Genomic DNA, 23,648 nt, shown 5'->3' with positions numbered 1-23,648 from the left:
GAGGCAGCCTCTGTCACTGGGATATCCTGCCATCCCCCCTAGCATTCCCTGGCACAGAGAAATAAGGAAAACCCACAGGGGAGACGAGCTTATGCTTTCCGTTAGAACCCACGCGCTGTCGACCGTTGGTGGAACCTCCCCACGCTCAGGATTCCGGAACCATTGTCAGTGCGTGGGGGAGCTCGAGAGACAAATCCACGCAGCTCTCTTCAGTCACAGGTTTTCCCTGTTCGGGGAAGTCCGAGAAATACCTTCCCTGAACTTGGGGAGGCAGCCTCTGTCACTGGGATATCCTGCAAACCCCCCTAGCATTCCCTGGTACAGAGACATTAGGAAAACCCTCAGGGGTGACGAGCTTAGGCTTTCCGTTAGAACCCACGCGCTGCCGACCGTTGGTGGAACCTCCCCACGTTCAGGATTCCGGAAACATTGTCAGTGCGTGGCGGAGCTCGAGAGACAACTCCACGCAGCTCTATTCAGTCACAGGGGTTCCCTGTTCGGGGAAGTCCGAGAAATAACTTCCCTGAACTTGGGGAGGCAGCCTCTGTCACTGGGATATCCTGCAAACCCCCTAGCATTCCCTGGCACAGAGACATTAGGAAAACACTCAGGGGAGACGAGCTTAGGCTTTCCGTTACAACCCACGCGCTGCCGAGCGTTGGTGGAACCTCCCCACGCTCAGGATTCCGGAACCATTGTCAGTGCGTGGGGGAGCACTAGAGAAAACTCCATGCAGCTCTCTTCAGTCACAGGTGTTCCCTGTTCGGGGAAGTCCGAGAAATACCTTCCCTGACCTTGGGGAGGCAGCCTCTGTCTCTGGGATATCCTGCCATCCCCCCTAGCATTCCCTGGCACAGAGACATAAGGAAAACCCTAAGGGGAGACGAGCTTATGCTTTCCGTGAGATCCCACGCGTTGCCGACCGTTGGTGGAACCTCCCCACGCTCAGGATTCCTTAACCATTGTCAGTGCGTGGGGGAGCTCGAGAGACAACTCCACGCATCTCTCTTCACTCACAGGTGTTCCCTGTTCGGGGAAGTCCGAGAAATACTTTCCCTGACCTTGGGGAAGCAGCCTCTGTCACTGGGATATCCTGCCAAACCCCCTAGCATTCCTTGGCACAGAGATATTAGGAAAACCCTCAGGGGAGACGAGCTTAGTCATTCCGATAGAACCCACGCGCTGCCGACCGTTGGTGGAACCTCCCCACGCTCAGGATTCCGGAAAAATTGTCAGTGCGTGGGGGAGCTCGAGAGACAACTCCACGCAGCTCTCTTCAGTCACAGATGTTCCCTGTTCGGGGAAGTCCGAGAAATAATTTCCTTGACTTTGGGGTGGCAACCTCTGTCACTGGGATATCCTGCCAACCCCCCTAGAAGTCCTTGGCACAGAGATATTATGAAAACCCTCAGGGGAGACGAGCTGAGTCATTCCGTTAGAACCCACGCGCTGCCGACCGTTGGTGGAACCTCCCCACGCTCAGGATTCCGGAAAAATTGTCAGTGCGTGGGGGAGCTCGAGAGACAACTCCACGCAGCTCTCTTCAGTCTCAGGTGTTCCCTGTTCGGGGAAGTCCGAGAAATATCTTCCCTGACCTTGGGGAGTCAGCCTCTGACACTGGGATATCCTGCAAACCCCCCTAGCATATCCTGGAACAGAGAAATTAGGAAAACCCTCAGGGGAGACGAGCTTAAGCTTTCCCTTAGAACCCACGCGCTGCCGACCGTTGGTGGAACCTCCCCACGCTCAGGATTCCGGAACCATTGTCAGTGCGTGGGGGAGCTCGAGAGACAACTCCACGCAGCTCTCTTCAGTCACAGGTGTTCCCTGTTCGGGGAAGTCCGAGAAATACCTTCCCTGACATTGGGGAGGCAGCCTCTGTCACTGGGATATCCTGCAAACCCCCCTAGCATTTCCTGGCACAGAGACATTAGGAAAAGCCTCAGGGGAGACGAGCTTAGGCTTTCCGTTAGAACCCACGCGCTGCCGATCGTTGGTGGAACCTCCCCACGCTCAGGATTCCGGAACCATTGTCAGTGCGTGGGGGAGCTCAAGAGACAACTCCACGCAGCTCTCTACAGTCACAGGTGTTCCCTGTTCGGGGAAGTCTGAGAAATACCTTCCCTAACCTTGGGGAGTCAGCCTCTGTCATGGGATATTCTGAAAACCCCCCTAGCATTCCCTGGCAGAGGGACATTAGGAAAATCCTCAGGGGAGATGAGCTTAGGCTTTCCGTTAGAACCCACGCGCTGCCGACCGTTGTTGGAACCTCCCCACGCTCAGGATTCCGGAACCATTGTCAGTGCGTGTGGGAGCTCGAGAGACAACTCCACGCAGCTCTCTTCAGTCACAGGTTTTCCCTGTACGGGGAAGTCCGAGATATAGCTTCCCTGATCTTGGGGAGGCAGCCTCTGTCACTGGGATATCCTACAAACCCCCCTAGCATTCCCTGGTACAGAGATATAAGGAAAACCCTCAGGGGAGACGAGCTTAGGCTTTCCGTTAGAACCCATACGCTGCCCACCGTTGGTGGAACCTCCCCACGCTCAGGATTCCAGTACCATTGTCAGTGCGTGGGGGAGCTCTGGAGACAACTCCATGCAGCTCTCTTCAGTCACAGGTGTTCCCTGTTCGGGGAAGTCCGAGAAATACCTTCCCTGACCTTGGGGAGGCAGCCTCTGTCACTGGGATATCCTGAAATCACCCCTAGCATTCCCTGGCACAGAGATATTAGGAAAACCCTCAGGGGAGACGAGCTTATGCTTTCCGTTAGAACCCACGCGCTGCCGACCGTTGGTGGAACCTCCCCACGCTCAGGATTCCGGAAACAATGTCATTGCGTGGGGGACCTCGAGAGACAACTCACGCAGCTCTCTTCAGTCACAGGTGTTCCCTGTTCGGGGATCTCTAAGAAATATCTTCCCTGACCTTGGGGAGGCAGCCTCTGTCACTGGGATATCCTGCAAACACCCCTAGCATTCCCTGGCACAGAGACATTAGGAAAAACCTCAGGGGAGACGAGCTCAGGCTTTCAGTTAGAACCCACGCTCTGCCGACCGTTGGTGGAACCTCCACACGCTCAGGATTCCGGAACCATTGTCAGTGCGTGGGGGAGCTCGAGAGAAATCTCCACGCAGCTCTCTTCAGTCACAGGTGTTCCCTGTTCGGGGAAGTCCGAGAAATATCTTCCCTGACCTTGGGGAGGCAGCCTCTGCAACTGGGATATCCTGCAAACACCCCTAGCATTCCCTGGCACAGAGAAATTAGGAAAACCCTCAGGGGAGACGAGCTTATGCTTTCCGTTAGAACCCACGCGCTGCCGACCGTTGGTGGAACCTCCCCACGCTCAGGATTCCGGAACCATTGTCAGTGCGTGGGGGAGCTCGAGAGACAACTCCACGCAGCTCTCTTCAGTCACAGGTGTTCCCTGTTCGGGGAAGTCCGAGAAATACCTTCCCTGACCTTGGGGAGGCAGCCTCTGACACTGGGATATCCTGCCATCCCCCCTAGCATTCCCTGGCACAGAGAAATTAGGAAAACCCTCAGGGGAGACGAGCTTAGGCTTTCCGTTAGAACCCACGCCCTGCCGAACGTTGGTGGAACTTCCCCACGCTCAGGATTCCGGAACCATTGTCCGTGCGTGGGGGAGTTCGAGTGATAACTCCACGCAGCTCTCTTCAGTCACAGGTGTTCCCTGTTCGGGGAAGTCCGAGAAATACCTTCCCTGAACTTGGGGAGGCAGCCTCTGTCACTGGGATATCCTGCCATCCCCCCTAGCATTCCCTGGCACAGAGAAATAAGGAAAACCCACAGGGGAGACGAGCTTATGCTTTCCGTTAGAACCCACGCGCTGTCGACCGTTGGTGGAACCTCCCCACGCTCAGGATTCCGGAACCATTGTCAGTGCGTGGGGGAGCTCGAGAGACAAATCCACGCAGCTCTCTTCAGTCACAGGTTTTCCCTGTTCGGGGAAGTCCGAGAAATACCTTCCCTGAACTTGGGGAGGCAGCCTCTGTCACTGGGATATCCTGCAAACCCCCCTAGCATTCCCTGGTACAGAGACATTAGGAAAACCCTCAGGGGTGACGAGCTTAGGCTTTCCGTTAGAACCCACGCGCTGCCGACCGTTGGTGGAACCTCCCCACGTTCAGGATTCCGGAAACATTGTCAGTGCGTGGCGGAGCTCGAGAGACAACTCCACGCAGCTCTATTCAGTCACAGGGGTTCCCTGTTCGGGGAAGTCCGAGAAATAACTTCCCTGAACTTGGGGAGGCAGCCTCTGTCACTGGGATATCCTGCAAACCCCCTAGCATTCCCTGGCACAGAGACATTAGGAAAACACTCAGGGGAGACGAGCTTAGGCTTTCCGTTACAACCCACGCGCTGCCGAGCGTTGGTGGAACCTCCCCACGCTCAGGATTCCGGAACCATTGTCAGTGCGTGGGGGAGCACTAGAGAAAACTCCATGCAGCTCTCTTCAGTCACAGGTGTTCCCTGTTCGGGGAAGTCCGAGAAATACCTTCCCTGACCTTGGGGAGGCAGCCTCTGTCACTGGGATATCCTGCAAACCCCCCTAGAATTCCCTGGCACAGAGACATTAGGAAAACCCTCAGGGGAGACGAGCTTAGGCTTTCCGTTAGAACCCACGCGCTGCCGACCGTTGGTGGAACCTCCCCACGCTCAGGATTCCGGAACGATTGTCAGTGCGTGGGGGAGCTCGAGAGAAAACTCCACGCAGCTCTCTTCAGTCACAGGTGTTCCCTGTACGGGGAAGTCCGAGAAAAACCTTCCATGTTTTTGGGGAGTCAGCCTCTGTCACTGGGATATCCTGCAAACCCCCCTAGCATTCCCTGGCACAGAGACATTACTAAAACCCTCAGGGGAGACGAGCTTTTGCTTTCCGTTTGAACCCACGCGCTGCCGACCGTTGGTGGAACCTCCCCACGCTCAGGATTCCGGAACCATTGTCAGTGCGTGGGGGAGCTCGAGAGACAACTCCACGCAGCACTCTTCATTCACAGGTGTTCCCTGTTCGGGGAAGTCCGAGAAATAACTTCCCTGACATTGGGGAGGCTGCCTCTGTCACTGGGATAGCCTGCAACCCCCCCTAGCATTCCCTGGCACAGAGAAATTAGGAAAACCCTCAGGGAGACGAGCTTAGGCTTTCCGTTAGAACCCACGCCCTGCCTAACGTTGGTGGAACCTCCCCACGCTCAGGAATCCGGAAATATTGTCAGTGCGCGGGGGAGCTCGAGAGACAACTCCACGCAGCTCTCTTCAGTCACAGGTGTTCCCTGTTCGGGGAAGTCTGAGAAATACCTTCCCTGACCTTGGGGAGGCAGCCTCTGACACTGGCATATCCTGCAAACACCCTTAGCATTCCCTGGCACAGAGACATTAGGAAAAACCTCAGGGGAGACGAGCTTTGGCTTTCTGTTAGAACCCACGCGCTGCCGACCGTTGGTGGAACCTCCCCACGCTCAGGATTCCGGAACAATAGTCAGTGCGTGTGGGAGCTCGAGAGACAACTCCACGCTGCTCTCTTCAGTCACAGGTGTTCCCTGTTCGAGGAATTCCGAGAAATACCTTTCCTGATTTTTGGAGGAAGCCTCTTTCACTGGGATATCCTGCAAACCTCCCAAGCATTCCCTGGCACAGAGACATTAGGAAAATCCTCAGAGTAGACGAGCTTAGGCATTCCGTTAGGACCCACGCGCTGCCGACCTTTGGTGGTTCCTCCCCACGCTCAGGATTTCGGAAACATTGCCAGTGCGTGGGGGAGCACGAGAGACAAGTCCACGCAGCTCTCGTAAGTCACAGGTGTTCCCTGTTCGGGGAAGTCCGAGAAATACCTTCCCTGACCTTGGGGAGGCAGCCTCTGTCACTGGGATATCCTGCAAACACACCTAGCATTCCCTGGCAGAGAGAAATTAGGAAAAGCCTCAGGGGAGACGAGCATAGGCTATCCGTTTGAACCCACGCGCTGCCGACCGTTGGTGGAACCTCCCCACGCTCAGGATTCCGGAAACAATGTCATTGCGTGGGGGACCTCGAGAGACAACTCACGCAGCTCTCTTCAGTCACAGGTGTTCCCTGTTCGGGGATCTCTAAGAAATATCTTCCCTGACCTTGGGGAGGCAGCCTCTGTCACTGGGATATCCTGCAAACACCCCTAGCATTCCCTGGCACAGAGACATTAGGAAAAACCTCAGGGGAGACGAGCTCAGGCTTTCAGTTAGAACCCACGCTCTGCCGACCGTTGGTGGAACCTCCACACGCTCAGGATTCCGGAACCATTGTCAGTGCGTGGGGGAGCTCGAGAGAAATCTCCACGCAGCTCTCTTCAGTCACAGGTGTTCCCTGTTCGGGGAAGTCCGAGAAATATCTTCCCTGACCTTGGGGAGGCAGCCTCTGCAACTGGGATATCCTGCAAACACCCCTAGCATTCCCTGGCACAGAGAAATTAGGAAAACCCTCAGGGGAGACGAGCTTATGCTTTCCGTTAGAACCCACGCGCTGCCGACCGTTGGTGGAACCTCCCCACGCTCAGGATTCCGGAACCATTGTCAGTGCGTGGGGGAGCTCGAGAGACAACTCCACGCAGCTCTCTTCAGTCACAGGTGTTCCCTGTTCGGGGAAGTCCGAGAAATACCTTCCCTGACCTTGGGGAGGCAGCCTCTGACACTGGGATATCCTGCCATCCCCCCTAGCATTCCCTGGCACAGAGAAATTAGGAAAACCCTCAGGGGAGACGAGCTTAGGCTTTCCGTTAGAACCCACGCCCTGCCGAACGTTGGTGGAACTTCCCCACGCTCAGGATTCCGGAACCATTGTCCGTGCGTGGGGGAGTTCGAGTGATAACTCCACGCAGCTCTCTTCAGTCACAGGTGTTCCCTGTTCGGGGAAGTCCGAGAAATACCTTCCCTGAACTTGGGGAGGCAGCCTCTGTCACTGGGATATCCTGCCATCCCCCCTAGCATTCCCTGGCACAGAGAAATAAGGAAAACCCACAGGGGAGACGAGCTTATGCTTTCCGTTAGAACCCACGCGCTGTCGACCGTTGGTGGAACCTCCCCACGCTCAGGATTCCGGAACCATTGTCAGTGCGTGGGGGAGCTCGAGAGACAAATCCACGCAGCTCTCTTCAGTCACAGGTTTTCCCTGTTCGGGGAAGTCCGAGAAATACCTTCCCTGAACTTGGGGAGGCAGCCTCTGTCACTGGGATATCCTGCAAACCCCCCTAGCATTCCCTGGTACAGAGACATTAGGAAAACCCTCAGGGGTGACGAGCTTAGGCTTTCCGTTAGAACCCACGCGCTGCCGACCGTTGGTGGAACCTCCCCACGTTCAGGATTCCGGAAACATTGTCAGTGCGTGGCGGAGCTCGAGAGACAACTCCACGCAGCTCTATTCAGTCACAGGGGTTCCCTGTTCGGGGAAGTCCGAGAAATAACTTCCCTGAACTTGGGGAGGCAGCCTCTGTCACTGGGATATCCTGCAAACCCCCTAGCATTCCCTGGCACAGAGACATTAGGAAAACACTCAGGGGAGACGAGCTTAGGCTTTCCGTTACAACCCACGCGCTGCCGAGCGTTGGTGGAACCTCCCCACGCTCAGGATTCCGGAACCATTGTCAGTGCGTGGGGGAGCACTAGAGAAAACTCCATGCAGCTCTCTTCAGTCACAGGTGTTCCCTGTTCGGGGAAGTCCGAGAAATACCTTCCCTGACCTTGGGGAGGCAGCCTCTGTCACTGGGATATCCTGCAAACCCCCCTAGAATTCCCTGGCACAGAGACATTAGGAAAACCCTCAGGGGAGACGAGCTTAGGCTTTCCGTTAGAACCCACGCGCTGCCGACCGTTGGTGGAACCTCCCCACGCTCAGGATTCCGGAACGATTGTCAGTGCGTGGGGGAGCTCGAGAGAAAACTCCACGCAGCTCTCTTCAGTCACAGGTGTTCCCTGTACGGGGAAGTCCGAGAAAAACCTTCCATGTTTTTGGGGAGTCAGCCTCTGTCACTGGGATATCCTGCAAACCCCCCTAGCATTCCCTGGCACAGAGACATTACTAAAACCCTCAGGGGAGACGAGCTTTTGCTTTCCGTTTGAACCCACGCGCTGCCGACCGTTGGTGGAACCTCCCCACGCTCAGGATTCCGGAACCATTGTCAGTGCGTGGGGGAGCTCGAGAGACAACTCCACGCAGCACTCTTCATTCACAGGTGTTCCCTGTTCGGGGAAGTCCGAGAAATAACTTCCCTGACATTGGGGAGGCTGCCTCTGTCACTGGGATAGCCTGCAACCCCCCCTAGCATTCCCTGGCACAGAGAAATTAGGAAAACCCTCAGGGAGACGAGCTTAGGCTTTCCGTTAGAACCCACGCCCTGCCTAACGTTGGTGGAACCTCCCCACGCTCAGGAATCCGGAAATATTGTCAGTGCGCGGGGGAGCTCGAGAGACAACTCCACGCAGCTCTCTTCAGTCACAGGTGTTCCCTGTTCGGGGAAGTCTGAGAAATACCTTCCCTGACCTTGGGGAGGCAGCCTCTGACACTGGCATATCCTGCAAACACCCTTAGCATTCCCTGGCACAGAGACATTAGGAAAAACCTCAGGGGAGACGAGCTTTGGCTTTCTGTTAGAACCCACGCGCTGCCGACCGTTGGTGGAACCTCCCCACGCTCAGGATTCCGGAACAATAGTCAGTGCGTGTGGGAGCTCGAGAGACAACTCCACGCTGCTCTCTTCAGTCACAGGTGTTCCCTGTTCGAGGAATTCCGAGAAATACCTTTCCTGATTTTTGGAGGAAGCCTCTTTCACTGGGATATCCTGCAAACCTCCCAAGCATTCCCTGGCACAGAGACATTAGGAAAATCCTCAGAGTAGACGAGCTTAGGCATTCCGTTAGGACCCACGCGCTGCCGACCTTTGGTGGTTCCTCCCCACGCTCAGGATTTCGGAAACATTGCCAGTGCGTGGGGGAGCACGAGAGACAAGTCCACGCAGCTCTCGTAAGTCACAGGTGTTCCCTGTTCGGGGAAGTCCGAGAAATACCTTCCCTGACCTTGGGGAGGCAGCCTCTGTCACTGGGATATCCTGCAAACACACCTAGCATTCCCTGGCAGAGAGAAATTAGGAAAAGCCTCAGGGGAGACGAGCATAGGCTATCCGTTTGAACCCACGCGCTGCCGACCGTTGGTGGAACCTCCCCACGCTCAGGATTCCGGAATAATTGTCAGTGCGTGGGGGAGCTCGAGAGACAACTCCACGAAGCTCTCTTCAGTCACAGGTGTTCCCTGTTCGGGGAAGTCCGAGAAATACCTTCCCTGACCTTGGGGAGGCAGCCTCTGTCACTGGGATATCCTGCCATCCCCCCTAGCATTCCCTGGCAAAGAGACATAAGGAAAACCCTCAGGGGAGACGAGCTTAGGCTTTCCGTTAGAACCCACGCGCTGCTGACCGCTGGTGGAACCTCCCCACGCTCAGGATTCCGGAACCATTGTCAGTGCGTGGGGGAGCTCGAGAGACATCTCCACGAAGCTCTCAACAGTCACAGGTGTTCCCTGGTCGGGGAAGTCCGAGAAATACCTTCCCTGACCTTGGGGAGGGAGCCTCTGCCACTGGGATATCCTGCAAACCCCCCTAGCATTCCCTGGCACAGAGATATTAGGAAAACCCTCAGGGGAGAGGAGCTTATGCTTTCCGTTAGAACCACGCGCTGCCGACAGTTGGTGAAACCTCCCCACGCTCAGGATTCCGGAACCATTGTCAGTGCGTGGGGGAGCTCGAGAGACATCTCCAAGCAGCTCTCTTCATTCACAGGTGTTACCTGTACGGGGAAGTCCGAGAAATACCTTCCCTGAACTTGGGGAGGCAATCTCTGTCACTGGGATTTCCTGCAAACACCCCTAGCATTCCCTGGTACAGAGAAATTAGGAAAACCCTCAGGGGAGACGAGCTTAGGCTTTCCGTAAGAACCCACGTGCAGCCGACCGTTGGTGGAACTTCCCCACGCTCAGGATTCCGGAACCATTGTCAGTGCGTAGGGGAGATCGAGAAACAACTCCACGGATCTCTCTTCAGTCACATGTGTTCCCTGTACGTTGAAGTCCGAGAAATAACTTCCCTGACTTTGGGGAGGCAGCCTCTGTCACTGGGATATCCTGCCATCCCCCCTAGCATTCCCTGGCAGAGAGACATAAGGAAAACCCTCAGGGGAGACGAGCTTAGGCTTTCCGTTCGAACCCATGGGCTGCCGACCGTTGGTGTAACCTCCCCACGCTCAGGATTTCGGAAACATTGTCAGTGCGTGGGGGACCTCGAGAGACAACTCCACGCAGCTCTCTTCAGTCACAGCTGTTCCCTGTTCGGGAAAGTCCGAGAAATACCTTCCCTGACCTTGGGGAGGCAGCCTCTGACACTGGGAAATCCTGCAAACCCCCCTAGCATTCCCTGGCACAGAGACATTAGGAAAACCCTCAGGGGAGACGAGCTTAAGCTTTCCCTTAGAACCTACGCGCTGCCGACCGTTGGTGGAACCTCCCCACGCTCAGGATTCCGGAACCATTGTCAGTGCGTGGGGGAGCTCGAGAGACAACTCCACGAGCTCTCTTCAGTCACAGGTGTTCCCTGTTCGGGGAAGTCCGAGAAATAACTTCCCTGACCTTGGGGAGGCAGCCTCTGACACTGGGATATCCTGCAAACCCCCTAGCATTCCCTGGCATAGAGACATTAGGAAAACCCTCAGGGGAGACGAGCTTAGGCTTTCCGTTAGAACCCACGCGCTGCCGACCGTTGGTGGAACCTCCCCACGCTCAGGATTCCGGAACCATTGTCAGTGCGTGGGGGAGCTCGAGAGACAACTCCACGCAGATCTCTTCAGTCACAGGTGTTCCCTGTTCGGGGACGTCCGAGAAATACCTTCCCTGACCTTGGGGAGGCAGCCTCTGTCACTGGGATATCCTGAAAACCCCCCTAACATTCCCTGGCACAGAGACATTAGGAAAACCCTCAGGGGAGACGAGCTTAGGCTTTCCGTTAGATCCCACGCGCTTCCGACCGTTGGTGGAACCTCCCCACGCTCAGGATCCCGGAAACAATGTCATTGCGTGGGGGAGCTCGAGAGACAACTCCACGCAGCTCTCTTCAGTCACAGGTGTTCCCTGTTCGGGGAACTCCGAGAAAAAACTTCCCTGACCTTGGGAAGGCAGCCTCTGACACTGGGATATCCTGCAAACCCCCCTAGCATTCCCTGGCACAGAGACATTAGGAAAACCCTCAGGGGAGACGAGCTTAGCCTTTCCGTTAGAACCAACACTCTGCCGACCGTTGGTGGAACCTCCCCACGCTCAGGATTCCGGAACCATTGTCAGTGTGTGGGGGAGCTCGAGAGACAACTCCACGCAGCTCTCTTCAGTCACAGGTGTTCCCTGTTCGGGGAAGTCCGAGAAATATCTTCCCTGACCTTGGGGAGGCAGCCTCTTTCACTGGGATATCCTGCAAAAACCCCTACCATTCCCTGGCACAGAGACATTAGGAAAACCCTCAGGGAGACGAGCTTAGTCTTTCCGTTAGAACCCACGGCCTGCCGAACGTTGGTGGAACCTCCCCACGCTTTGGAATACGGAATCATTGTCAGTGCGTGGGGGAGCTCGAGAGACAACTCCAAGCAGCTCTCTTCAGTCACAGGTGTTCCCTGTTCGGGGAGTCCGAGAAATATGTTCCCTGACCTTGGGGAGGCAGCCTCGGTCACTGGGATATCCTGCAAACCCCCCTAGCATTCCCTGGCACAGAGACATTAGGAAAACCCTCAGGGGAGACGAGCTTAGGCTTTCCGTTAGAACCCACGCGCTGCCGACCGTTGGTGGAACCTCCCCACGCTCAGGATTCCGGAACCATTGTCAGTGCGTGGGGGATCTCGAGAGACAACTCCACGCAGCTCTCTTCAGTCACAGGTGTTCCCTGTTCGGGGAAGTCTGAGAAATAACTTCCGTGACCTTGGGGAGGCAGCCACTGTCACTGGCATATCCTGCAAACCCCCTTAGCATTCCCTGGCACAGAGACATTAGGAAAACCCTCAGGGGAGACGAGCTTTGGCTTTCCATTAGAACCCACGCGCTGCCGACCTTTGGTGGAACCTCCCCACGCTCAGGATTCCAGAACCATTGTCAGTGCGTGGGGGAGCTCGAGAGACAACTCCACGCTGCTCTCTTCAGTCACAGGTGTTCCCTGTTCGGGGAAATCCGAGAAATACCTTCCCTGTTTTTTTGGAGGAAGCCTCTGTCACTGGGATATCCTGCAAACCCCCCAAGCATTCCCTGGCACAGAGACATTAGGAAAACCCTCAGGGTAGACGAGCTTAGGCATTCCGTTAGAACCCAAGTGCTGCCGAAATTTGGTGGTTCCTCCCCACGCTCAGTATTCCGGAACCATTGTCAGTTCGTGGATGAGCTCGAGAGACAACTCCACGCAGCTCTCGTCAGTCACAGGTGTTCCCTGTTCGGGGAAGTCCGAGAAATACCTTCCCTGACTTTGGGGAGGCAGCCTCTCTCACTGGGATAACCTGCAAACCCCCCTAGCATTCCCTAGCAGAGAGACATTAGGAAAAGCCTCACGGGAGACGAGATTAGGCTTTCCGTTAGAACCCACGCACTGCCGACAGTTGGTGGAACCTCCCCACGCTCAGGATTTCGGAACCATTGTCAGTGCGTGGGGGAGCTCGAGAGACAACTCCACGCAGCTCTCTTCAGTCACAGGTGTTCCCTGTTCGGGGAAGTCCGAGAAATACCTTCCCTGACCTTGGGGAGGCAGCCTCTGCACTGGGATATCCTTCCATCCACCCTAGCATTCCCTGGCACAGAGACATAAGTAAAACCCTCAGGGGAGACGAGCTTAGGCTTTCCGTTAGAACCCACGCGCTGCCGACCGTTGGTGGAACCTCCCCACGCTTAGGATTCCGGAAACATTGTCAGTGCATGGGGGAACTCGAGAGACAACTCCACGCAGCTCTCTTTAGTCACAGGTGTTCCCTGTTCGGGGAAGTCCGAGAAAAACCTTCCCTGACCTTGGGGAGGCAGCCTCTGTCACTGGGATATCCTGCAAACCCCCCTAGCATTCCCTGGCACAGAGACATTAGGAAAAGGCTCAGGGGAGACGAGCTTAGGCTTTCCGTTAGAACCCACGCGCTGCCGACCGTTGGTGGAACCTCCCCACGCTCAGGATTCCGGAACCATTGTCAGTGCGTGGGGGAGCTCGAGAGACAACTCCACGCAGCTCTCTTCAGTCACAGGTGTTCCTTGTTCGGGGAATTCCGAGAAATATTTTCCCTGACCTTGGGGAGGCAGCCTCTGTCACTGGGATATCCTCCCAACCCCCCTAGCATTCCTTGGCACAGAGATATTAGGGAAACCCTCAGGGGAGACGAGCTTAGTCATTCCGTTAGAACCCACGCGCTGCCGACAGTTGGTGGAACCTCCCCACGATCAGGATTCCTGAAAATTTGTCAGTGCGTGGGGGATCTCGAGAGACAACTCCACGCAGCTCTCTTCAGTGACAGGTGTTCCCTGTACGGGGAAGTCCGAGAAATACTTTCCCTGACCTTGGGGAAGCAGCCTTTGTCACTGGGATATCCTGCCAAACCCCCTAGCATTCCTTGGCACAGAGATATTAGGAAAACTCTCAGGGGAGACGAGCTTAGTCATTCCGTTAGAACCCACGCGCTGCCGACCGTTGGTGGAACCTCCCCACTCTTAGGATTCCGGAAAAATTGTCAGTGCGTGGGGAGCTCGAGAGACAACTCCACGCAGCTCTCTTCAGTCACAAGTGTTCCCTGTTCGGGGAAGTCCGAGAAATAATTTCCCTGACTCTGGGGTGGCAGCCTCTGTCACTGGGATATACTGCCAAACCCCTAGAATTCCTTGGCACAGAGATATTAGGAAAAACCTCAGGGGAGACGAGCTTAGGCTTTCCGTTAGAACCAACGCGCTGCCGACCTTTGGTGGAACCTCCCCACGCTCAGGATTCCGGAACAATTATCAGTGCGTGGGGGAGCTCGAGAGACAACTCCACGCAGATCTCTTCAGTCACAAGTGTTCCCTGTTCGGGGACGTCCGAGAAATACCTTCCCTGACATTGGGGAGGCAGACTCTGTCACTGGGATATCCTGAAAACACCCCTAGCATTCCCTGGCACAGAGATATTAGGAAAACCCTCAGGGGAGACGAGCTTAGGCTTTCCGTTAGAACCCACGCGCTGCCGACCGTTGGTGGAACCTCCCCACGCTCAGGATTCCGGAAATAATGTCATTGCGTGGGGGACCTCGAGAGACATTTCCACGCAGCTCTCTTCAGTCACAGGTGTTCCCTGTTCGGGGATCTCTAAGAAATATCTTTCCTGACCTTTGGGAGGCAGCCTCTGTCACTGGGATATCCTGCAAACCCCCCTAGCATTCCCTGGCACAGAAACATTAGGAAAATCCTCAGGGGAGACGAGCTCTGTCTTTCCGTTAGAACTCACGCACTGCCGACCTTTGGTGGAACCTCCCCACGCTCAGGATTCCGGAACCATTTTCAGTGCGTGGGGGAGCTCGAGAGACATCTCCACGCAGCTCTCTTCAGTCACAGGTGTTCCCTGTTCGGGGAAGTCCGAGAAATATCTTCCCTGACCTTGGGGAGGCAGCCTCTGCCACTGGGATATCCTGCAATCACCCCTAGCATTCCCTGGCACAGAGAAATTAGGAAAACCCTCAGGGGAGACGAGCTTAGGCTTTCCGTTAGAACCCACGCGCTGCCGACCGTTAGTGGAACCTCCCCACGCTCCGGATTCCGGAATCATTGTCAGTGCGTGGGGGAGCTCGAGAGACAACTCCACGCAGCTCTCTTCAGTCACAGGTGTTCCCTGTTCGGGGAAGTCCAAGAAAAAACTTCCCTGACTTTGGGGATGCAGCCTCTGTCACTGGGATATCCTGCAAACCCCCCTAGCATTCCCTGGAACAGAGATATTAGGAAAACCCTCAGGGGAGACGAGCTTAGGCTTTCCGTTAGAACCCACGCCCTGCCGAACGTTGGTGGATCCTCCCCACGCTCAGGATTCCGGAACCATTGTCCGTGAGTGGGGGAGTTCGAGTGACAACTCCACGCAGCTCTCTTCAGTCACAGGTGTTCCCTGTTCGGGGAAGTCCGAGAAATACCTTCCCTGAACTTGGGGAGGCAGCCTCTGTCACTGGGATATCCTGCCATCCCCCCTAGCATTCCCTGGCACAGAAACATAAGGAAAACCCACAGGGGAGACGAGCTTATGCTTTCGGTTAGAACCCAAGCGCTGCCGACCGTTGGTGGAACCTCCCCACGCTCAGGATTCCGGAACCATTGTCAGTGCGTGGGGGAGCTCGAGAGACAACTCCACGCTGCTCTCTTCAGTCACAGGTGTTCCCTGTTCGTGGAAGTCCGAGAAATATCTTCCCTGAAATTGGGGTGGCAGCCTCTGTCACTGGGATATCCTGCAAACCCCCCTAGCATTCCCTGGCACAGAGACATTAGGAAAAGCCTCAGGGGAGACGACCTTAGGCTTTCCGTTAGAACCCACGTGCTGCCGACCGTTGGTGGAACCTCCCCACACTCAGGATTCCGGAAACATTGTCAGTGCGTGGGGGAGCTCGAGAGACAACTCCACGCAGCTCTCTTAAGTCACAGGTGTTCCCTGTTCGGGGAAGTCCGAGAAATACCTTCCCTGACCTTGGGGAGGCAGCCTCTGTCACTGGGATATCCTGCAAACCCCCCTAGCATTCCCTGGCACAGAGACATTAGGAAAACCCTCAGGGGTGTCGAGCTTAGGCTTTCCGTTAGAACCCACGCGCTGCCGACCGTTGGTGGAACCTCCCCACGTTCAGGATTCCGGAAACATTGTCAGTGCGTGGGGGAGCTCGAGAGACAACTCCACGCAGCTCTATTCAGTCACAGGGGTTCCCTGTTCGGGGAAGTCCGAGAAATAACTTCCCTGAACTTGGGGAGGCAGCCTCTGTCACTGGGATATCCTGCAAACCCGCTAGCATTCCCTGGCACAGAGACATTAGGAAAACACTCAGGGGAGACGAGCTTAGGCTTTCCGTTACAACCCACGCGCTGCCGAGCGTTGGTGGATCCTCCAAACGCTCAGGATTCCGGAACCATTGTCAGTGCGTGGGGGAGCTCGAGAGACAACTCCACGCAGCTCTCTTCAGTCACAGGTGTTCCCTGTTCGGGGAAGTCCGCGAAATACCTTCACTGACCTTGGGGAGTCAGCCTCAGTCACTGGGATAACCTGCAAACCCCCCTAGCATTCCCTGGAACAGAGAAATTAGGAAAAACCTCAGGGGAGAGGAGCTTATGCTTTCCGTTAGAACCACGCGCTGCCGACCGTTGGTGGAACCTCCCCACGCTCAGGATTCCGGAACCATTGTCAGTGCGTGGGGGAGCTCGAGAGACAACTCCACGCATCTCTCTTCAGTCACAGGTGTTCCCTGTTCGGGGAAGTCCGAGAAATACATTCCCTGACCTTGGGAAGGCAGCCTCTGTCACTGGGATATCCCGCAAACCCCCCTAGCATTGCCTGGCACAGAGACATTAGGAAAACCCTCAGGGGAGACGAGCTTAGGCTTTCCGTTAGAACCCACGCGCTGCCGACCGTTGGTGGAACCTCCCCACGCTCAGGATTCCGGAACGATTGTCAGTGCGTGGGGGAGCTCGAGAGACAACTCCACGCAGCTCTCTTCAGTCACAGGTGTTCCCTGTACGGGGAAGTCCGAGAAAAACCTTCCATGTTTTTGGGGAGGCAGCCTCTGTCACTGGGATATCCAGCAAACCCCCCTAGCATTCCCTGGCACAGAGACATTACTAAAACCCTCAGGGGAGACGAGCATTTGCTTTCCGTTTGAACCCACGCGCTGCCGACCGTTGGTGGAACCTCCCCACGCTCAGGATTCCGGAACCATTGTCATTGCGTGGGGGAGCTCGAGAGACAACTCCACGCAGCTCTCTTCAGTCACAGGTGTTCCCTGTTCGGGGAAGTCTGAGAAATACCTTCCCTGACCTTGGGGAAGCAGCCTCTGTCACTGGCATATGCTGCAAACCCCCTTAGCATTCCCTGGCACAGAGATATTAGGAAAAATCTCAGGGGAGACGAGCTTTGGCTTTCCGTTAGAACCCACGCGCTGCCGACCGTTGGTGGAACCTCCCCACGCTCAGGATTCCGGAAACATAGTCAGTGCGTGTGGGAGCTCGAGAGACAACTCCACGCTGCTCTCTTCAGTCACAGGTGTTCCCTGTTCGGGGAATTCCGAGAAATACCTTCCCTGATTTTTGGAGGAAGCCTCTTTCACTGGGATATCCTGCAAACCTCATAAGCATTCCCTGGCACAGAGACATTAGGAAAACCCTCAGGGTAGACGAGCTTAGGCATTCCGTTAGGACCCACGCGCTGCCGACCTTTGGTGGTTCCTCCCCACGCTCAGGATTTCGGAAACATTGCCAGTGTGTGGGGGAGCTCGAGAGACAAGTCCACGCAGCTCTCGTCAGTCACAGGTGTTCCCTGTTCGGGGAAGTCCGAGAAATACCTTCCCTGACCTTGGGGAGGCAGCCTCTGTCACTGGGATATCCTGCAAACACACCTAGCATTCCCTGGCAGAGAGACATTAGGAAAAGCCTCAGGGGAGACGAGCATAGGCTTTCCGTTAGAACCCACGCGCTGCCGACCGTTGGTGGAACCTCCCCACTCTCAGGATTCCGGAATCATTGTCAGTGCGTGGGGGAGATCGAGAGACAACTCCACGCTGCTCTCTTCAGTCACAGGTGTTCCCTGTTCGGGGAAGTCCGAGAAAAACCTTCCCTGACCTTGGGGAGGCAGCCTCTGTCACTGGGATATCCTGCAACCCCCCCTAGCATTCCCTGGCACAGAGACATTAGGAAAACCCTCAGGGGAGACGAGCTTAGGCTTTCCGTTAGAACCCACGCGTTGCCGACCGTTGGTGGAACCTCCCGACGCTCAGGATTCCTGAACCATTTTCATTGCGTGGGGGAGCTCGAGAGACAACTCCACGCTGCTCTCTTCAGTCACAGGTGTTCCCTGTTCGGGGAAGTTCGAGAAATATCTTCCCTGAACTTGGGGAGGCAGCCTCTGTCACTGGGATATCCTGCAAACACCTCTAGCATTCCTTGGCACAGAGATATTAGGAAACCCTCAGGGGAGACGAGCTTAGGCTTTCCGTTAGAACCCACGCGCTGCCGACCGTTGGTGGAACCTCCCCACGCTCAGGATTCCGGAACCATTGTCAGTGCGTGGGGGACCTCGAGAGAAAACTCCACGCAGCTCTCTTCAGTCACAGGTGTTCCCTGTTCGGGGAAGTCCGAGAAAAAAATTCCCTGACCTTGGGGAGGCAGCCTCTGTCACTGGGATATCCTGCAACCCCCCCTAGCATTCCCTGGCACAGAGACATTAGGAAAACCCTCAGGGGCGACGAGCTTAGGCTTTCCGCTAGAACCCACGCCCTGCCGAACGTTGGTGGAACCTCCCCACGCTCAGGATTCCGGAAATATTATCAGTGCGTGAGGGAGCTCGAGTGACAACTCCACGCAGCTCTCGTCAGTCACAGGTGTTCCCTGTTCGGGGAAGTCCGAGTAATACCTTCCCTGAACTTGGGGAGGCAGCCTCTGTCACTCGGATATCCTGCAAACCCCCCTAGCATTCCCTGGCACAGAGACATTAGGAAAACCCTCAGGGGAGACGAGCTTATGCTTTCTGTTAGAACCCACGCGCTGCGGACAGTTGGTTGAACCTCCCCACGCTCAGAATTCTGGAACCATTGTCAGTGCGTGGGGGAGCTCGAGAGACATCTGCACGCAGCACTCTTCAGTCACAGGTGTTCCCTCTTCGGGGAAGTCCGAGAAATACCTTCCCTGAACTTCGGGAGGCAACCTCTGCCCCTGGGATATAATGCAAACCCCCCTAGCATTCCCTGGCACAGAGAAATTAGGAAAACACTCAGGGGAGACGATCTTAGGCTTTCCGTTAGAACCCAGGCGCTGCCGACCGTTGGTGGAAACTCCAACGCTCAGGATTCCTGAACCATTGTCAGTGCGTGGGGGAGCTCGAGAGACAACTTCACGCAGCTCTCGTCAGTCACAGGTGTTCCCTGTTCGGGGAAGTCCGAGAAATACCTTCCCTAACCTTGGGGAGGCAGCCTCTGTCACTGGGATATCCTGCAAACCCCCCTAGCATTCCCTGGCACAGAGACATTAGCAAAACCCTCAGGGGAGACTAGCTCAAGCTTTCCGTTAGAACCCACGCGCTGCCGACCGTTGGTGGAACCTCCCCACGCTCAGGATTCCGGAACCATTGTCAGTGCGTGGGGGAGCTCGAGTGAAAACTCCAAGCAGCTCTCGTCAGTCACAGGTGTTCCCTGTTCAGGGAAGTCCGAGAAATAACTTCCCTGACCTTGGGGAGGCAGCCTCTGTCACTGGGATATCCTGCAAACCCCCCTAGCATTCCCTGGCACATAGACATTAGGAAAAACCTCAGGGGAGATGAGCTTATGCTTTCTGATAGAACCCACGCGCTGCGGACCGTTGGTTGAACCTCCCCACGCTCAGTATTCTGGAACCATTGTCAGTGCGTGGGGGAGCTCGAGAGACATCTGCACGCAGCACTCTTCAGTCACAGGTGTTCCCCGTTCGGGGAAGTCCGAGAAATAGCTTCCCTGAACTTGGGGAGGCAGCCTCTGTCACTGGGATATCCTGCAAACCCCCCAAGCATTCCCTGGCACAGAGACATTAGGAAAACCCTCAGGGGAGACGAGCTTAGGCTTTCCGTTAGAACCCACGCGCTGCCGACCGTTGGTGGAACCTCCCCACGCTCTGGATTCCGGAACCATTTTCAGTGCGTGGGGGAGCTCGAGAGATAACTTCACGCAGCTCTCTTCAGTCACAGGTGTTCCCTGTTCGGGAAAGTCCGAGAAATACCTTCCCTGACCTGGGGGATGCAGCCTCTGTCACTGGGATATCCTGCAAACCCCCCTAGCATTCCCTGGCACAGAGACATTAGTAAAACCCTCAGAGGAGACGAGCTTAGTCTTTCCGTTAGAACCCACGTTCTGCCGACCGTTGGTGGAACCTCCCCACGCTCAGGATTCCGGAACCATTGTCAGTGCGTGGGGGAGCTCGAGAGACAACTCCACGCAGCTCTCTTCAGTCACAGGTGTTCCCTGTTCGGGGAAGTCCGAGAAATACCTTCCCTGACCTTCGGGAGGCAGCCTCTACCACTGGGATATCCTGCAAATCCCCCTAGCATTCCCTGGCACAGAAACATTAGGAAAACACTCAGGGGAGAGGAGCTAAGGCTTTCCGTTAGAACCCACGCGCTACCGTCCGTTGGTGGAACCTCCCCACGCTCAGGATTCAGGAACCATTGTCAGTGCGTGGGGGAGCTCGAAAGACAACTCCACGCAGCTCTCTTCAGTCACAGGTGTTCCCTGTTCGGGGAAGTCCGAGAAATACATTCCCTGACATTGGGGAGGCAGCCTCTGTCACTGGGATATCCTGCAAACCCCCCTAGCATTCCCTGGCACAGACAAATTAGGAAAACACTCAGGGGAGACGAGCTTAGGCTTTCCGTTAGAACCCACGCGCTGCCGACCGTTGGTGGAACCTCAACACTCTCAGGATTCCGGAACCATTGTCAGTGCGTGGGGGAGCTCGAGAGACAACTCCACGCAGCTCTCATCAGTCACAGGTGTTCCCTGTTCGGGGAAGTCCGAGAAATAACTTCCCTGACCTTGAGGAGGCAGCATCTGTCACTGGGATATCCTGCAAACCCCCCAAGCATTCCCTGGCACAGAGACATTAGGAAAACCCTCAGGGGAGACGAGCTCAGGCTTTCCGTTAGAACCCACGCGCTGCCGACCGTTGGTGGAACCTCCCCACGCTCAGGATTCCGGAACCATTGTCAGTGCGTGGGGGAGCTCGAGAGACATCTCCACGCAGCTCTCGTCAGTCACAGGGGTTCCCTGTTCGGGGAAGTCCGACAAATACCTTCCCTGAACTTGGGAAGTCAGCCTCTGTCACTGGGATATCCTGCAAACCCCCCTAGCATTCCCTGGCATATAGACATTAGTAAAACCCTCAGGGGAGACGAGCTTAGGCTTTCCGTTAGAACCCACGCGCTGCCGACCGTTGGTGGAACCTCCCCACGCTCAGGATTCCGGAACCATTGTCAGTGCGTGGGGGAGTTCGAGAGAAAAATCCACGGATCTCTCGTCAGTCACAGGAGTTCCCTGTTCGGGGAAGTCCGAGAAATACCTTCCCTGAAATTGGGGAGGCAGCCTCTGTCACTGGGATATCCTGCAAACCCCCCTAGCATTCCCTGTCATATAGACATTAGTAAAACACTCAGGGGAGACGAGCTTATGCTTTCCGTTAGAACCCACGCGCTGCCGACCGTTGGTGGAACCTCCCCACGCTCAGGATTCCGGAACCATTGTCAGTGCGTGGGGGAGCTCGAGAGAAAAATCCACGGATCTCTCGTCAGTCACAGGGGTTCCCTGTTCGGGGAAGTCCGACAAATATATTCCCTGACCTTGTGGAGGCAGCCTCTTTCACTGCGATATCCTGCAAACCACCCTAGCATTCCCTGGCACAGATACATTAGGAAAACCCTCAGGGGAGACAAGCTTAGGCTTTCCGTTAGAACCAACGTGCTGCCGAACGTTGGTGGAACCTCCCCACGCTCAGGATTCCGGAACCATTGTCAGTGCGTGGGGGAGCTCGAGAGACAAATCCACGCAGCTCTCGTCAGTCACAGGTGTTCCCTGTTCGGGGAAGTCCGAGAAATACCTTCCCTGACCTTCGGGAGGCAACCTCTGCCACTGGGATATCCTGCAAACCCCCCTATCATTCCCTGGCACAGAGAAATTAGGAAAACACTCAGGGGAGACGATCTTAGGCTTTCCGTTAGAACCCATGCGCTGCCGACCGTTGGTGGAACCTCCCACTCTCAGGATTCCGGAACCATTGTCAGTGCGTGGGGGAGCTCGAGAGACAACTTCACGCAGCTCTCGTCAGTCACAGGTGTTCCCTGTTCTGGGAAGTCCGAGAAATACCTTCCCTAAACTTGGGGAGGCAGCCTCTGTCACTGGGATATCCTGCAAACCCCCCTAGCATTCCCTGGCACAGAGACATTAGCAAAACCCTCAGGGGAGACTAGCTCAGGCTTTTCGTTAGAACCCACGCGCTGCCGACCGTTGGTGGAACCTCCCCACGCTCAGGATTCCGGAACCATTGTCCGTGCGTGGTGGAGCTCGAGTGAAAACTCCACGCAGCTCTCGTCAGTCACAGGTTTTCCCTGTTCGGGGAAGTCCGAGAAATACTTTCCCTGACCTTGGGGAGGCAGCCTCTGTCACTGGGATATCCTGCAAACCCCCCTAGCATTCCCTGGCACATAGACATTAGGAAAACCCTCAGGGGAGACGAGATTATGCTTTCTGATAGAACCCACGCGCTGCGGACCGTTGGTTGAACCTCCCCACGCTCAGTATTCTGGAACCATTGTCATTGCGTGGGGGATTTCGAGAGACATCTGCACGCAGCACTCTTCAGTCACAGGTGTTCCCCGTTCGGGGAAGTCCGAGAAATAGCTTCCCTGAACTTTGGGAGGCAGCCTCTGTCACTGGGATATCCTACAAACCCCCCTAGCATTCCCTGGCACAGAGACATTAGGAAAACCCTCAGGGGAGACGAGCTTAGGCTTTCCGTTAGAACCCACGCGCTGCCGACCGTTGGTGGAACCTCCCCACGCTCAGGATTCCGGAACCATTGTCAGTGCGTGGGGGAGTTCGAGAGAAAAATCCACGGTTCTCTCGTCAGTCACAGGAGTTCCCTGTTCGGGGAAGTCCGAGAAATACCTTCCCTGAAATTGGGGAGGCAGCCTCTCTCACTGGGATATCCTGCAAACCCCCCTAGCATTCCCTGGCATATAGACATTAGTAAAACCCTCAGGGGAGACGAGCTTATGCTTTCCGTTAGAACCCACGCGCTGCCGACTGTTGGTGGAACCTCCCCACGCTCAGGATTCCGGAACCATTGTCAGTGCGTGGGGGAATTCGAGAGAAAAATCCACGGTTCTCTCGTCAGTCACAGGAGTTCCCTGTTCGGGGAAGTCCGAGAAATACCTTCCCTGACCTTGGGGAGGCAGCCTCGGTCACTGGGATATCCTGCAAACCCCCCTAGCATTCCCTGGCACAGAGACATTAGGAAAACCCTCAGGGGATACGAGCTTAGGCTTTCCGTTAGAACCCACGCGCTGCCGACCGTTGGTGGAACCTCCCCACGCTCAGGATTCCGGAACCATTGTCAGTGCGTGGGGGAGCTCGAGAGAAAAATCCACGGATCTCTCGTCAGTCACAGGGGTTCCCTGTTCGGGGAAGTCCGACAAATATATTCCCTGACCTTGTGGAGGCAGCCTCTTTCACTGCGATATCCTGCAAACCACCCTAGCATTCCCTGGCACAGAGACATTAGGAAAACCCTCAGGGGAGACAAGCTTAGGCTTTCCGTTAGAACCAACGTGCTGCCGAACGTTGGTGGAACCTCCCCACGCTCAGGATTCCGGAACCATTGTCAGTGCGTGG

The sequence above is a fragment of the Vicugna pacos genome, unplaced genomic scaffold (assembly GCF_048564905.1).
Source record: "Vicugna pacos unplaced genomic scaffold, VicPac4 SAC-SAT, whole genome shotgun sequence".
In the NCBI taxonomy this organism is placed as follows: domain Eukaryota; kingdom Metazoa; phylum Chordata; class Mammalia; order Artiodactyla; family Camelidae; genus Vicugna; species Vicugna pacos.
This window is presented reverse-complemented; position numbering follows the sequence as displayed.